We start from the raw sequence: 17,417 nt of genomic DNA on the forward strand, positions 1-17,417 counted from the left end.
GATCAAAGAATGACAATGGTGTGATTGTGATTGCACGAGCAAAGAGTAGGAAAATTAAGAAGAAGATTCAGTAAGGTGCATTGGGATATGAAGCAATGGCTCCCATCCCGCTCCAGAGTTTGAAGGAAGAAGTCCAAGTGGAGAATCAAGAAAATTGGGGAGTTGCAACTACCCCTCAACACTGGGTATGTACTGTTCAAGATTTGACTAAGCAGATGCAAGAGTTTTGTTTAAGTGTCATGGACAGAGGGAAACCAAGGGCTGGAAGAGGCAAGGCTAGGCTGCTGCCTAGCCTCTGGCAGATGCTACAATTGTGGAGAAGAGGGCCACTACACTCTAGGTTGCCTGCATCCACCGGGAAAGAGGATGTATGTACTCATTATTTGGAAGAGGTAGAGGGAAAGCACGGTTCAATGGTCAAAGGGAGCAGTAGGCAGTTGAAAATCCAATATTTCCAGCTCCACCAAGTAATGATGAAGTTCCTAGAGTTAATATCATTAGTGTGGATCAGCAAGATGTGGATATTTTGGCATTTAAAAGAGCACAAGGCAAAAGGGAGACAAAAACTGAACAAGAAACCAGGGCTCCTAAGGGCAAGGAAAAGGCGAGCAAAGGCAAAGAGCAGCAAGAGACAAGTAGAAGAAGGTGTTGTCAAAAGATTAAGCAATCGAATTTCCAACTGGGTTCGGGCCATTCGGAATATGACTTGGTGAGTGATGTACAAAATAAAAAAACTAACATTAATTTGGTCAATTTCTTGCATTGAATCCCTAGTTGAGGAGGCAGTGGTCTACTAGTGTTAGCACAAGGCTTCCACGGGCTAGAAGTGATGTGCACGTGGTACAAAATATGGCTCTAAGGTTAGTAGTCTGACTGATGTGCTTCCAATTGTGAATGTTGTGATTGAAAAGAAGAAGCAGGTACAGACATACATTAATGGTGGTGCATAGGTTTGTGTGCTAAGAGAGGCTACTATGAGGACATAGGTATCAAAGCTGTGTTCAAATTCAATGTGAAAATGAGGATGGCCAACCATGCTAGAGTGAGATGTTTGGGAGTGGCTCAAGATGTGAAGGTAAAGGTTATGGTAATTGAATACCCTAGTGATGTCTTTGTGATGAAAGTAGGTGAGAATGCTTACACCTTGTCATTTTGGGGAGGCCATGGTTGCTTGCAATTGGAGCTAAGCAGGATTGGGTGAAGGGTTTTTTCACGTTGCCGGATCAAGAGAATGGTGGGCAAGGGTGCTTGATTTGAAACCAGGGAGGCCATGGTTGCTTGCAATTGGAGCTAAGTAGGATTGGTGAAGGGGTTTTTCACGTTGCCGGATCAAGAGAATGGTGGGCAAGGGTGCTTGATTTGAAACCAGGGAGGCCATTTTCATCCTATGGCAGAAGGTGATAAAGGGGATTCAAGCACCAACTATGAGTACGAGACGGATTCATTCTATGACAAAGGCTCTATGAGCATTGGGGAGGAGTAAGAGGGTGAGGAGGATCTGTTGAATTTGTACATATATTTTTTTGGAGTCACTATGGATTCTCCCAGTTCTAATGAAGGTATGAAAGCTCCTGTTTGTGGTTTAGATGTGGTAGAAATAGAGGGCATGTTGGGTGAAGGTTTGACCTAGTAGGAGAGGAAGGGTTATGTGGAGTTGTGTGCATCATATCCCAATGTGTTTGCAATGGAGTACAAAGACTTGCAAGGAGCTAAAGGGGTGGATCATTGGATTCTACTCAAAGAAGGGTACAAGCCAATGGCACAAAAGTTGCAGAGATTGGGAGAGATTCAAAAGGAGGCCTTGTGGAAAAAGATCAACAACCTTCTCGAGGAGTGTATTATTTATCCAGTGAAAGAGTTTGAGTGAGTATCACTTGTTGTCATTACGCCAAAAAAGAATGGGAAGTGAAGAGTGTGTGTAGATTACAAGCCATTGAATGCTGCTACAAAGAGGAATCACTATACCCCTTGCCCTTCTAGGATGAGATCTTGAACCAGGTGGCAGGGCATGAGAGATATTCAATTATGGATGGCTTTTCAGGTTATTCCTAGATTGGCATTGCTTTGGAGGACCAGTTGAGCACCACCTTCATTTTGCCATGGGGGTGCTTTCCCTATTGCAGGATGCCTTTTGGTTTGGTTAATGCTTATGTGATGTTGCAAGATTGGATGAACATGGTGTTTGGACCATACTTGGGTAATTTCATTAGAGTTTTTATGGATGATATTGGTTGTTATAGTTCTAGGGTTGAGCATTTGTGGAAGTTAAAGTTGTGCTTTCAAAGGTTGGATGAAGAGGGTCGACAAAACTAAATCCCAGGAAGTGAAAGTTGGATCAAGCGCGGCTCATTTATTGGGTTAATTTGGTCTCACAGAATGGGATAGAATCTGATTAAAAAAAGGTGAAGGCTTTGGTTTTGATGGAACCGGCCAACCAATGCGGCAGGTTTGGCTTTATTTGTGCACAAGCTCAATTATTTTTGTCCAGGTTCTTTTGGATGCTTTCACAGTTTGTATACCCTCTCCAAAAGTTCAGCCAATAGGTTCATGGTTTCCAATGGACTAAAGGTGCACAGGTGGCCTTTGACAAAGTAAAGGAGATTCTTTGTCAGTTTGTTGACGGTTTGTCCTCCTAACAAGGAGGATGATCTACGAGTTGGTCTATGTCAAAGAGGTGATGTTGCCCATACATGTCCAGTTGGGTGCATTAAAAGGTACGTGGCAGATTGATAGGGCTCATCAAGGTGTTTTGCACGATAGGATCACTAATCTTGAAGCTTTAAAGATGGATAGAGAAGTAGTGATGGATTTCTATGTGAAGTAGTGGGAAAAGAGTTGCAAAATTCATTTAGTGTTTGCCAGAGCAGCAGATAGAGAAGGGTGGTCTGGTGATGCAATATGAGAGCTACCTTGACTTTACATTCTAGAAAAAATTCAAGGAAAAAAGGATTGGACCGTATAAGGCACACCAAGTCTTTCTTGGCAACGATACCTACCAGATGATGAGGATGAATGGTCAAATTCTCAAACATAGGGTGAATGGTGTGCGTCTCAAGCTATACTTTAAAAGGGAGTTGGTGCCCGCTATGCATCAAATGTTAATCAAGGGTGCTGGGGAACCCACCTAAATAGGAGTTACCTATATAAGGAATAATACTTTGCACATATAGTAGTGTTTTTTTGTTTAACCGATAGAAATAACTTTCCCTATAGAAATGAGTTTCTCATCAATATCCTTGATACTAGCAAGAAAAGTGCCTATTTCATCTTCCTCTTGCATAAGCTTTGAATCCAACTCTTTACACAACAATGCAATTTTTGCCTCATTGTGACTTGCATAAAGACTTGTCAAAGTATGCCAAGCCTATTTTGCTGATTTTGTTGAGCGACTGTGAGGAGTAATAGTACACTTCATAGATAATGCAATTAATGCATGATCCTACGTATCTCTAACATCCCAACAAGATTGCTCAATTGTAGGCAAAACAAAACAAGCAGCAACTAACCTGCTAGAACCTGCAACATCCTCATTAGATCCATTGCTTACTATACAATAGAAAGATAAGTTAGCCCTAGATTGATAGGCGTATATACAATGCACGGGGGTAAAACCTCCTAGTGAGGGAAAAAATGACCCGACGGTCCTAAGTGTGTCCACACACATCATCACTACCAAAAATATATGGTAACAAATCCCCGTGGGAGTGATACAGTGAACAAGGGCTATACCTCTAGCCTCCTCATTCTCAACTTTTTCCACATCAAGTACATCATGTATATCTACATCAGTAGTAATAGGCTAATCCGTAGCATTTTGTGAAAACCCCACAGGTTGTACATTTGTCTCATTGGAATTTACATTCAAGTTTCCACCATTAAAAAGAGGCAACAAGGTGTCATAAATTTCTAATGAGCTTTCATTACTATCTTTGGTATATGATAACAGAGGCTGAAAAAAATCTTTCACAAACACAACATCTCGTGAAACCAAAATACGATAGATGATATAACATGTAACCTTTGCTTTCAGTATTGTAACCACAAAAAAAATGCACTTAATAGTCTTATCATCCAATTTTTTGCGTTGTGTTTGTGGCACCAAAGCATAATCTAAACAACCAAAAACACGCATGTGATCAATAGATGGATTTTTATTGTGCCATGCTTCATAAGGAGTCATAGACTACAAAGCTTTCATAGGACACCTGTTAAGTACATAAGTAGCACACATGATAGCCTCAAGCTAAAACAAATGTGGCAAAGCTTGACTCCTGAACATACATCATGCCATCTTCGTAAGTGATGCGTTTTCTCGTTCAACAACACCATTTGTTGAGGTATATACGACACTGTACATTGGTGTTTTATCACACGATTAGCAAAAAATGCATTAAATTCATGAGACATATCCCCCCCCCCCCCCCCCCCCCCAATCCGAACGAAGGGTGCCCATAGTACATTTAGAGACATTTTCAACCATAGCCAAAAATTGCTTGAAGTGTATGAACACTTTGGACGTAGCTTTAAGCAGAAACACCCATGCATGCCTGGAGTAATCATCAATGAAAGTCACAAAGTATAGGTAGTTTCCTAAGGACGGAGTTTGCATAGGCTAAAAAATATCACTATGCATAAGTTGCAATCTGCTTGTAGCCCTTACTGAACCATCCTTTGGAAACTTCAAATGTTACATCTTTCCCAAAATACAGCCTTCACAAACATGCTTCAAAGGTGCTTTAAGAGGCGGCAAAGAAGCAACCATATCAGGTTTTGACAAACACAAGAAACTGGCAAAATTTAGATGGCCGAAGTGTGCATGCCAAAGCTTTGCATTTGAAATAGCCTTTGAATCCACAAATTCATTTGCAATTTTTTTTCCCACAATTTTCATACAAAGTGAGCTTATATAGCCCATGACATAAAATTCTAGATACAAAAATTTCATAACCAAAACTAAGATGATGAACTGTATATCTGTCATCCACAAGACCAAGCCTAGCAAGTACATATACAAACGAAAGGTTCTTTTTTATCATACGTACATAAAGTGCATCAACAAGTGTGGAAGAACTACCATTCACATCAGTCAGCACAATCTTTCCAACTCCCTTGACCGGATAAGAGGTATTGTTGGCACAAGTGATTGAATTCCCATGAGGGACGGACTCAAGAGAGGTAAACAAGTCACAATGTGAAGTAATGTGTTTTGTAGCACCACTATCAAAGTACCACACATGTGAATCTGCAATTACTGACATACATGCATCATGGACAGAAGGATCATAAGTGCACTCTATACTAAATTCCCACTCTCCATCTACATCAGCATTAAAATCTCCTTTCATAGAAGATTCTACAATAGCTACATTTGTAGTGGAACTAACCTCTTTCTTCTTGGCCTCTTTTTCTTTCAAAATAGGACACTTCTTAATCAAGTGATCATTAGCCTTGCAATAATGGCAATGCATCTTCTTCTTGCCTTTTTCACCAGAATTCCCAGAAAAGTTGCAACCAATAGAAGCATTAGGAACAGGTGATTTACCACTCGCCAAAGAACCATGAGAAGTGGCTACATTGTTGTGGTCCTTTTCTTTGAGCAACAACAAAGGCCTATTCAACTACACATTGTTTAGCCCTGTTCTTTCTTGAATGTGACTCTTGGAATAGCAATGTGCATAATGCATCAAACTTGACAACATCAAGATTTCCATGGGTCATAAGTCTCCAAGTACTAGCAAAAGTTTGGTAAGAATCTGGCAATGCATCAAGAATAGTCTGCATAAGTGAACTGTTAGAAATGACTTCTTCTGCAAAAATTAGTTGCTCATTAATATCCTTGATACCAGCAAGGAAAGTTTCCATGTCATCTTTCTCATTCATAATCTTTGATTCCAACTCTTTACGCAATAGTGCAATTTTAGCCTCATTGTGACTTGCATAAAGACAAGCTAGAATATCCCAAGCTTGTTTGTTGATTTAGCTGAGTGAATCTAAGGAGTAATAGTGCGCTTCATACATAATGAAATTAATGCATGAGCTTGTACATCTCTAACATCCCAGTGAGACTGCTCAACCGTAGGCAAAACATCTCTAGCAACAACAATCCTGCCACCAAAACCAGCAACATCCTCAACAAAACATGTAACCATAGAAGGCGGATGTACATCAATGCCCTACATCAAATTCCAAATGTCCTTTTGACACAAGAACATGTTGCATCATGTAAGCCCACATTGGTTAGTTATCTCCATCCAATTTATGCTCATCATTAAACATTTTGGAAACGTCTGTGTTGTTGCCAACCATGGCGAGTGATTGCACCTGATGTGAAAACTACACAAAAGAGGAAAAACAAAGTAGGAATAGCACATGCTATATAGCACAACACAAAGAAGACTGTAAGGACCTGTTCTATAAAAAATTGCAATGACAAAAATTTTGCACCAAAGGACAAAATTGCTCGTACAGTACTGGGAAACGGATGCTTAAATGAGCCCAAATTAAAATTTTGAGAGATTAAGCTCAACAAGCTTATTCAAAGGATTTGTCAAACTATTGATGCTCACCAAAGCTCACCCAAATTGGAGAAAGTGAGCAGGTGGGTGCTGGCAACACTGACGACTATGTCTGAGTGGATGCAACCTGCTCTTATACCAATTGCTAGAAATAGGGTTACAGGGCAACACACACAGCTTGGAGAAGATGATTAATCTCAAGGCACACAATAGAGAGTGTATTGCTTAGTGTAGAGTGGAATGATAAGCTAGCCCTAGAGTGATGGACATATATACAATGCACGGGGGGAAAACCTCCTAGTGTTGGAAAAAATTCCCTGAGTCCTAAGTGTGCTCACACACATCATTACCATAAATATACGGTAACATGTAACACAACCCAAAGAGGCCTGACTGTGAGAGACTTGTTCTTTGTTGAAAATTGATGAGACAAAAATTTTGCAAAAACAAACAAAATTTCCTGCATAGTATCGCTTGTAGTGCAAATGGAGCCGAATCAAAATTTTGAGTGGACCAAGTGCTATAAGCTTTGCTAAAGTATCATTTGGCATACTAACATTCACCAAAGCTCATCCAATTCAAAGAAAGTGAGCAAGAGGTGCTGGTGACATTGGCGACTATGCTTGCAAGCAAACACATGCTCTAATACGAATTGTGGAATTAGGTTGCAAGGATGCACACACAACTTGGCGAGGATGAAGAAGCTCAAGGCACACAATAGAGAGTGTAGTGTTTAGTGTGCAAATAAAAAGATAAGTTAGCCCTAGAGTGATGGGTGTATATCTAATGCATAGGCGAAAAAACAACCTAGTGAGGAAAAAAGTGTGCCTACGGTCCTAAGTGTGTTCACACACATCACTACCACATATATGATAACAATTTGTGGTCTCTCAATGAAGCCATTATCATAAAATCAATTCTTCACCAACCAAACTGAGAGGTCATTTTTCACGTCCATGTAGATATCTCTAGTATGGCAGTGGGAGCTATTTTAGCCCAACATGATGGGAAATTTGATTTTCTAGTATTCTTTGCCAGTTGTAGATTCAATACGATAGAGGGGAAATTCGACAACATGAAGAGAAGACCAGGAAGCATGTTTATTGACACAAAATTTAGACAATATTTGTTTGTGAGGCTATTTTATTTTTATGTTGATCGTTAGCCTTTTATATATGTAATTAATAAAGTGGTCATCTGAGAAAGGTGAATCAAATGGACAATGTTTCTTTTGGAATTTTATTTTAAGATCTTTCGTAAGCCTCACTACAACACATATTTTCTGTCCAAAAGTACAAAAGGCATCTCATTGACATTCTTAAGGGATGAACCGATAGATGTTAACTTATTTCAAATGATGATAATTGAGGAACGAGATCCAGACTGGCAAGACGTGTATGATTTCTTGCAGTATGGTGGATTATTATAAGACCATTCTGAGTCCAATAAGAAGGCTCTAACTATCAAAAATCTGAAGTTTACTATCATAGCTAGATCCATACACAAACTGGGCATTGATGAACTGTTGAGAAGATGTGTATCTATGCAAGCAAGGATGCAAGCCATCACTGAGGCACACACTAATAGTCTTGGAGGACATTTTTCTATTGACATCACTTATAAGAAGTTGCAAGAAAAACTATGGTGGCAGAGTATGATGTCAAATGTTAGATCTTTTTGCAAGATGTGATATTTACCAAAGAATGGGCAAACCAAATGCAGTAGATACGACACCTCTGACCATAATTCCATCTTTGGGAATATTCATGAAATGGCCTTATGATTTCATGAGACCCTTCAAGAAAGTCACCCCCAGGAAGAACAAGTATATAGTCATGACTACATGTTATGCCAACAAATGGTGGAGGCTAAGGCACTTCCCAACAACATAGCTAAGTCCATAGCCTAGTTCTTGTATGAACATATCATATTGTAAGGTCTCTACTTTCAAATTGCACACAAGTTCTATTACGCATTTGTATTTTTTTGAACCATCACTCCTTATTTAAGATATTCGAGTTCAAATTATGAATCGTAGGTTGAGAAAACCTAGAAATTAAAATTTACGCTACAAAATTCTAAGATGTTTAGCTATATGAATCACTAACTAACTTATTGCAAGATTTATTTACTGATTGTAGAATTTTCTTTTACTACTGTAAAGTTAATATAAAACTGTAAAGTTTAACTTAAAAATGTAAAGTAAATTATCATTAAGGAAATAAATAAAATAATTATAAAGACAAAAGAATACACAGGGATGACAAATGAAGGCACATGGACTCACATAGGAGGGGACAAAGTGGGACACACTGTCACATGAAAAGGAGAGGCTACTATTGACTAATCTTAATGAGGGGGGGCTTGTGTGGCCTTATCTTTTGATGATAATGACAAAGTGGTCAAGCTCATGGGTACCACAAGGGTACCAAAAACGCGGGTATGATTTTTTTTGGGGGAAAAAAAAAGTTTATTTAAAAAAAAAAAAATAATAAATTATTATTTTTTTGGGAAAAAAAAGTTGGACGTTTTCTTTTCTGCTATAAATAGAGCATCCATGCTCACACTTTAAACATAGAGATTGTCTCTATAGCGCTCACGAAGTGCTGCCACTTCCCTTAGAGAGAAGGCGTCCACAAACCACTAAGAGAGCAAAAACTCTAGTGGACTAATAAAGTGTGTATTAATTGAGCATTCAATTAGTTTTAAGAAGGATATGTGTGCATGTGTGCTATCTCCTACTCTAATCTCTCTAATAGATTAGTAAGATTCAATTAGTTATGTGTGTGTGTGTGTGTGCTATCTATTACTCTAATCTTTAATGGATTAGTAAGATTCAATTAGCTTTAAGAAGGTTATGTGTGTGTGTGTGTGCTATCTCTTACTCTAATCTCTCTAATAGATTAGTAAGATTCAATTAGTTTTAAGAAGGATATGTGTGTATGTGTGCTATCTCTTACTCTAATCTCTCTAATAGATTAGTAAGATTCAATTAGTTTTAAGAAGGATATGTGTGTATGTGTGCTATCTCTTACTCTAATCTCTCTAATAGATTAGTAAGATTCAATTAGTTATGTGTGCGTGTGTGCTATCTATTACTCTAATCTTCTAATAGATTAGTAAGTTTCAATTAGCTTTAAGAAGGATATGTGTTTGTGTGTGTGTGTTATCTTTTACTCTAATCTCTCTAATAGATTGGTGAGATTCAATTAGCTTTAGAAAAGTATGTGTGTGTATTCTCTTTTACTCTAATCTTTCTAATGGATAGTAAGATTCAATTAACTTTAGAAAAGATGTGCGTGTATGTTTTCTCTTACTCTAATCTCTCTAAGTATACCTACTCTCTCTAGTTAGTACATCTTCACTATTAACTTATATATTGTTAATTGAAAGTTAATACATAAGAGAACTCATCATATCCTTATTATACATGATGAAATTCTCATTCACCAATGTTATTGTATAGAATTGAAGTTAGAATTGGATTAGAAATGTCATGCATAAAAGTAATGCATTCCTAAACTTTCACTCGTAATTTACACACTTAATTTTTGATTAATTAAGATTAGCAAATATTTGATGTATAGAAATTAGATGTAGAACAACAACACTAAGTGTGAATCCGAGTTGGCGAGGGTTCAAATTACAGACTCTCTTTGAAAACAAGGAGATTACTAGGGAAATTGACCAATTTAAAGTTCTAAGTGTATAACATAAATGTAGTACAAAAAAATGGCTCCAAAGCGTGCTCGAACCCAAGGCGCTAATGATCATGAAGCTGCTACAAGTATCGATGGAATCCCTGGGAAAAATGCTATGTCTCCACCAATCGGACCTATCGGAGCTATGCTACAAGTTAGTATTGCAGTTTCAAGTTATGCATCATTGTATATGCGAGACCATAGGAATATATTATTTACCTTATGAAAAGAAAACACGGACCGAAACCACGGGGCTTAACCCCAAGAAACTCGTCATATGTTTGACAAGTAGGAAAGATTGTCTGGTTAAACTGGTTGCTATAGGAAAGAATGTTTGTCCAAAACCTTTGGTATGGTTTCTCTCAAATCTCTCTACTTATTAGCGCTGGCATTATGTGGCAGTTGTCGAGGCATGAGATGACGCCCAGGATGGCACCGCTGATGCTGTGGTGGGAGTACACCCAGATTAGCCCAGCTGGATACTGCAGTTTTGTTTTGCCGTGGCGTGAGGATGACGCCCAGATTGGCACCGTTGTTGCTGTGGCGGGAGTACGTCCAGATTAGCACAGCGAGTACTTGTCGAGCGGTATGGGACGCTCATGAGGACAAGGGTTTTTATAAATAATGTATATACCGATCGGACATAATAGCGCCAGTAGAGATTCTTGAGTGAACTGAATCCAAGGGTTGTTGGTTTAAAATTGGACGACTTCTTGTTTGACAATTGTTTGTAATACTGTTTGAAGGGCTGTTTTAACGAACCAGTATCATAAATAAAGTAAAGGAACATGTATGTTTAAACAGTGTGGTAGTAATTAGATAACAAAAGAAGGGTGAGTGTGGTGTGGAAAGTTGGAGAATGATACCCCGACGGTATTATTCTATGGACGGGTGGACCCGATGAGTCGGGTAACTTTCCAACGCTAGAATTTTTTTTTAGTCATAAATCTTAAAAGAGACAAACCTTGGCAGCTGTGCTTCTGAAACATGGAGAAAAAGGCGCACAAGTTGGTCACTCTAAGATTTATACTTTTAGGTATAATTGATTATAGATACTTTTTAGATAGGGTTATGGTGGTCACACTCTGCCATAGCGAGATAGGACCAATCCTTCACTAACGGTTCATGCCCGTGGCTACGTAGTAGCTAAGGCAATGTCCGTTGGTTTTTCCTTATCAGGATTGGAGACCTATCAAAGGTACTTCGCTCCTCTCGACAAGGGGCAGGGACCTCACACATATGTCGATATGGCTGTACCCAATAGAGATAGTTTTAGATCAAGGAACTCATTTCATAAAATGAAACAATTCAAATTTCAATTGAAATATTTTTCATCAAGCATCGAAAATCCACACCTTACTCTCCAGTATACAATGGACAGGCTGAGAGTAGCAACAAAACTATCAAGTCTATTTTGACTAAGATCATATAGAAGGAACCACACAACTGGGCTGAGAAGCTTTAGAAAACACTTTGGGCATATAGAACAACACATAAGATTACAACTGTGGTTTTTGATTGCATAGATGGAATGTAAACACATGCAATACCTCAATGCAAGCTCACTAATTTAAATGGGGAATTTTGCCATGGTAACTCTTCAAAATGAAGCACCTTCGGGGCTGACGTGATGCACCTTTGGATCTGGGCTACTGATGGCCACCAAGGGGTCTCCAAGGGGTAGATTTGGGGCAGATTTGCACTCACCCAATCTGTTGCATAAATTGGAGCTGCAAATGACGATGATGATGGAGCCAATGATGGACAGCTGTGAGGTCCTTGCCCCTTTTTGAGAGGAGTGGAGTACCTTTGATAGGTCTCCAATCCTGAAAAAGAAAAACCAACGGACATTGCCTTAGCTACTACGTAGCCACGAGCATGAACCGTTAGTGAAGGATTGGTCCTATCTCGCTATGGCGGAGCGTGACCACCATAACCCTATCTAAAAACTATCTATAATCAATTATACCTAAAAGTATAAATCTTAGAGTGACCAACCTATGCGCTTTTTTCCCCATGTTTCAGAAGCACAGCAGCTAAGGTTTGTCTCTTTTAAGATTTATGATTTAAAAAAAAACAATTTCTAGCGTTGGAAAGTTACCCGACTCATCGGGTCCACCCGTCCATAGAATGATACCGTCGGGGTATCATTCTCCCACTTTCCACACCACACTCACCCTTCTTTTGTTATCTAATTACTACCACACTGTTTAAACATACATGTTCCTTTACTTTATCTATGATACTGGTTCGTTAAAACAGCCCTTCAAACAGTATTACAAACAATAGTCAAACAAGAAGTCTTCCAATTTTAAACCAACAACCCTTGGATTAGGTTCACTCAAGAATCTCTAGTGGCGCTATTATGTCCGATCGGTATATACATTATTTATAAAAACCCTTGTCCTCATGAGCGTCCCATACCGCTCGACAAGTACTCGTTGTGCTAATTTGGACGTACTCCCGTCGCAGCAACAATGGTGCCAATCTGGGCGTCATCCTCACGCCACGGCAAAACAAAACTGCAGTATCCAACTGGGCTAATCTCCCACCACAGTATCAGCGGTGCCATCCTCGGCGTCATCTCACGCCTCGGCAACTGCCACATAATACCAGCGCTAATAAGTAGAGAGACTTGAGAGAAACCCTACCAAAGGTTTTGGACAAACATTCTTTCCTATAGCAACCAGTTTAACCAAACAATCTTTCCTACTTGTCAAACATATGCCGAGTTTCTTGGGGTTAAGCCCCGTGGTTTCGGTCCGTGTTTTCTTTTCATAAGGTAAATAATATATTCCTATGGTCTCGCATATGCAATAATGCATAACTTGAAACTGCAATACTAACCTGTACCATAGCTCCAATTGGTCCGATTGGTGAAGACATAGCATGTTCTGCAGGAGTTCCCTCGTTGCTTGTACCGGCTTCATGATCATTAGCGCCTTGTGTTCAAGCACGCTTTGGAGCCATTTTTTTGTACTACACTTATTAGTCCACTAGAGTTTTTGCTCTCTTAGTGGTTTGTGGATGCCTTCTCTCTAAGAGAAGTGGCAACACATCGTGAGCGCTATAGAGGCAATCTCTATGTCTAAAGTGTGAGCATGGATACTCTATTTATAGCAGAAAAGAAAACGTCCAACTTTTTTTCCAAAATTTTTTCCCCCCCCCAAAAATCATACCCGCGTTTTTGGTACCCTTGTGGTACCCGTCAGCTTGACCACTTTGTCATTATCATCAAAAGATAAGCCCACACAGCCCCCCCTCATTAAGATTAGTCAAGACTACCTCTCCTTTTCATGTGACAGTGTGTCCCACTTTGTCCCCTCCTATGTGAGTGCAGGTGAGTCCATGTGCCTTCATTTGTCATCCCTGTGTATTCTTTTGTCTTTATAATTATTTTATTTATTTCCTTAATGATAATTTACTTTACATTTTTTAATTTAAACTTTGCAGTCTTATATTAACTTTATGGTAGTAAAAGAAAATTCTACAATCAGTAAATAAGTCTTGCAATAAGTTAGTTATTGATTCATATAGCTAAACATGTCAGAATTTTGTAGCGTAAATTTTAAATTCTAGGTTTTCTCAACCTATGATTCATAATTTGAACTCGAATATCTTAAATAATGAGTGACGGTTAAAAAAATTCAGATGCGTAATAGAACTCGTGTGAAATTCGAAAGTAGAGACCTTACAATCTCCCCAACTTAGAATTTGAGATGCCCTCATCTCAAGAATAGTGAAGGGTAATCCTTAAGAAGGGATGTCTCATCTTCCCAAGTAGCATCTTCTATAGGGAAATCCTTCCATAAGATATGATTTTCTTTGATGGATCTATTCCTAAGCTTTCTCTCCCGAGTTTCTAGGATAGTATCAGGTTGGAGTTGTAGAACATCTTGAGCAGGTAAAATGATTTGCTCATCATCAAGGACATGGTCAGGGTTATATACATAAGGTTTTAATAGACTTACATGAAATACATCATGCACTTTGAGATGAGAAGGGAGTTTTAGTCTATAAGCTTGATCACTTACAACCTTGATTATTTCGTAAGGTCCACAATATCGGTAGCTAAGCTTCTTATACCTTCCGAGAGATATTTTTGGGCTTTACTCGTAAGAAAACTTTGTCACCTTCTTTGAAAATCCGATCAGATCTTTTTAAGTCGGCGTACTTCTTTTGTCGATCTTGAGCCGCTTGAATATCCCTTTGAATAGCTTTGGTTTGAGCTTCCATTTCTTCAAGAATTTTCTTTGAGGCTTCTACCCTTATAGTGGGGTCAGAAAAGTTAAGAGGTGATAAACATTCTTGACCATAAAGAGCATTAAAAGGTGTCATTCCAATACTTCTATGAGTAGAGGAATTGTATGCATACTGTACCAAGGGTAGGTATTGAATCCACTTGCGAGGTTCTCTATTGCAGTAGGCTCTGAGGATGTCTTCAATTACTTGATTAACTCTTTCAGTTTGGCCATCAGTTTGAGAATGATAAGCAGTACTAAAACATAATTGGGTTCCAATAGCTTGAAACAATGATACCCAAAACTTTGAAGTAAACTTGGCATCACGATCACTGACAATCCTCTTGGGTAAACCATGAATTCTGAAAACCTCCTTCACAAACAGACGAGCAATATCTGAAGCTGTAAAGGTTGTCTTGACTGGGATTAAGTGAGCCACTTTAGTAAGCAAGTCGACTATGAGCATGATTGAATCATAGATAGCTTGAATAGAAGGAAACCCGGTGATAAAGTCCATGCTAATACATTCCCATTTCATTTGGGGAATATCTAAAGGATGTAATTTACCTGGCATCTTTAGTCTCTCTGCCTTAATCCTTTGAGAAGACAAACATTGCTTGACATAGCGAAGGACATCACCCTTCATACCTTGCCAATAGTAACTTCTACGAATTGCATTGATGGTTTTGGCATAACCTGGATGTCCTGAAGTTGGTCCATCATGTGCTTCATATAGGATAGCATTCCTTAGGGTAGAATCCTTAGGTATGCATAGTCGATTCCTATAGTAAATTTTCCCATCTTATTAGGAGTAATGTAGAGGTTTAGGCTGATTTCATGATACCCTCTCTTCACGTAGGATACTAGCAAGCATCTCGTAATCTGCATCTCTGACAACAACATCCGAGACCTTGTCTAGAATAGGGTTGTTAGCCATGGAAATTGCCCCCAGAAAAGCTTTACGGCTTAGGGCATCTGCCACAACATTATCCTTACCTGGTCTAAATTTAATATCAAAATCATATTCGTGCATGAGCTCTATCCATCTCCTCTGTCTCATGTTATGGTTAGGTTGGGTAAAAATCCACTTAAGACTCTTGTGATCTGTTACCAATTGGAATTTGCGTCCCAATAGATAATGTCTCCATACCTTGAGAGCGTGAATAACTGCTAGCAATTCTAAATCATGTGTAGCATAATTCACTTCATGAATCCTAAGCTTCCGAGAAGTATAAGCTACAGGACTTCCTTCTTGAGTAAGGACTCCTCCTAATGCAAGGTTACTAGCATCTGTGATCACCTCGAATTCTCGGGTGAAGTCTGGAAGTTTTAAGAGAGGTTCTGAAGCAAGATACTCCTTAAGCTGTTTGAAACAAGATTCATGTTTTTCTTCCCAAAGTATTGTAGCTCCTTTCTTTAGCAAGTTGGTTAGTGGTGCAGCTTTAAGAGCATAGTCCTTTACAAAGATCCTGTACCACCTAAGAACCCTCTGACTTCGGTTTGTGAAGTGGGTTGAGGCCATTCCACAATATCTTTGACTTTGTCAGGGTCAACAGAGACTCCTTCAGGTGAAATGATAAACCCTAAGTAACAGACCTTAGGGGTAAAGAATGTACATTTTCTTTTCTTTGCATACAGCTTATTTCGGCGTAAAAGCTCTAACACTTTCCTAACATGTCCTTCATGCTCTTCTTCTGATTTGGAATAAATTAAGATATCTTCAAAGAATACTAGGACAAAATCGTCCAAGAATTCTCTAAAGATATCATGCATCAGACGATTGAAATTTGCAGGAGCATTCGTAAGTCCGAAAGCCATCACTGTAAATTCGTAATGACCATAATGAGTGTTGAAAGCTGTTTTGGAGATATCAGCCTCCTGGATTCGAATTTGATGAGTGCCAGATCGAAGATCGATCTTTGTGAATATTTTGGCTCCATGTAATCTGTCCAGCATCTCATGAATACGAGGAATTGGATATTTATTCTTGATGGTAACCTGATTTAAGCCCCTATAATCTATGCAAAGTCGAAGAGAGCCATCCTTTTTCTTTTGGAAGAGAACAGGTGCACCCCATGGAGATGTACTAGGTCGGATAAACCCTTGCTCAATCAACTGCTTGAGCTGCTCCTTGAGTTCTATAGCCTCTGGAAGTGACATCTTGTATGGCGCTCTTGAGACTGGTTCACTACCTGGAAAAATTTTGATTTCATGGTCTACCTCCCTAGGTGGTGGTAGTTCAGAAAGTTCAGCGGGGAAAACATCCGAAAATTCTTCTAGCCACATTGGTTCAAGGTTGGAAGAAGATTTTTCTACTTTGTTTAGCTTGACTACAAAAATTTGTTGACCCTTGCGTAACCCTTTCAAAAGACGATTAGCTTTGACCAAGTAAGCTTTTGGTCGTCCATTCTGGCCTTGAATAATGACTTCTTGACCTTGGTTGTCCACAAAAGTAACACTTCCTTGGGCACGATGGATATTGACATTATGACTGGCTAACCAATCCATTCCAAGAATTCCGTCATAGATTCCTATGGGTAAGGTTCGAAAAGTAGCAGAAGTAGATTATTCTTTCAACTTGAAATCTATTTTTCCCACAGTGTACTGAGATAACACCTCCTTTCCATTGGCTAATTCAACTCTCATCTTTCTTGTACGGTGTTGATTAAGTCCTAACCTCCTTAAACATTTAGGTGACAAGAAAGAATGAGTACTGCCACAATCAATAAGAAGCTCAAATTTTTCACCTTGGTGATTTGCAAGTGTTTGAATGACAGCATATTGTTGTCTTGCTCTTGGGTTATCAATTGCAGCATGTAGAGTTGCTCTTTCCTCTTGTTCTTCTCCCAATGTTGGTTCTCCTATGATAGCATTGACTCTGGCAGCCATTCCGCGCCCTCGACCTCGTCCTCCATTTCTTTCTCCACGATTTATTATTTGGCCTCGTCCTCTAGCTCGAT

The sequence above is a fragment of the Adiantum capillus-veneris genome, chromosome 23 (genome assembly GCF_014529385.1).
Source record: "Adiantum capillus-veneris isolate H3 chromosome 23, ASM1452938v2, whole genome shotgun sequence".
Taxonomy (NCBI): Eukaryota; Viridiplantae; Streptophyta; class Polypodiopsida; order Polypodiales; family Pteridaceae; genus Adiantum; species Adiantum capillus-veneris.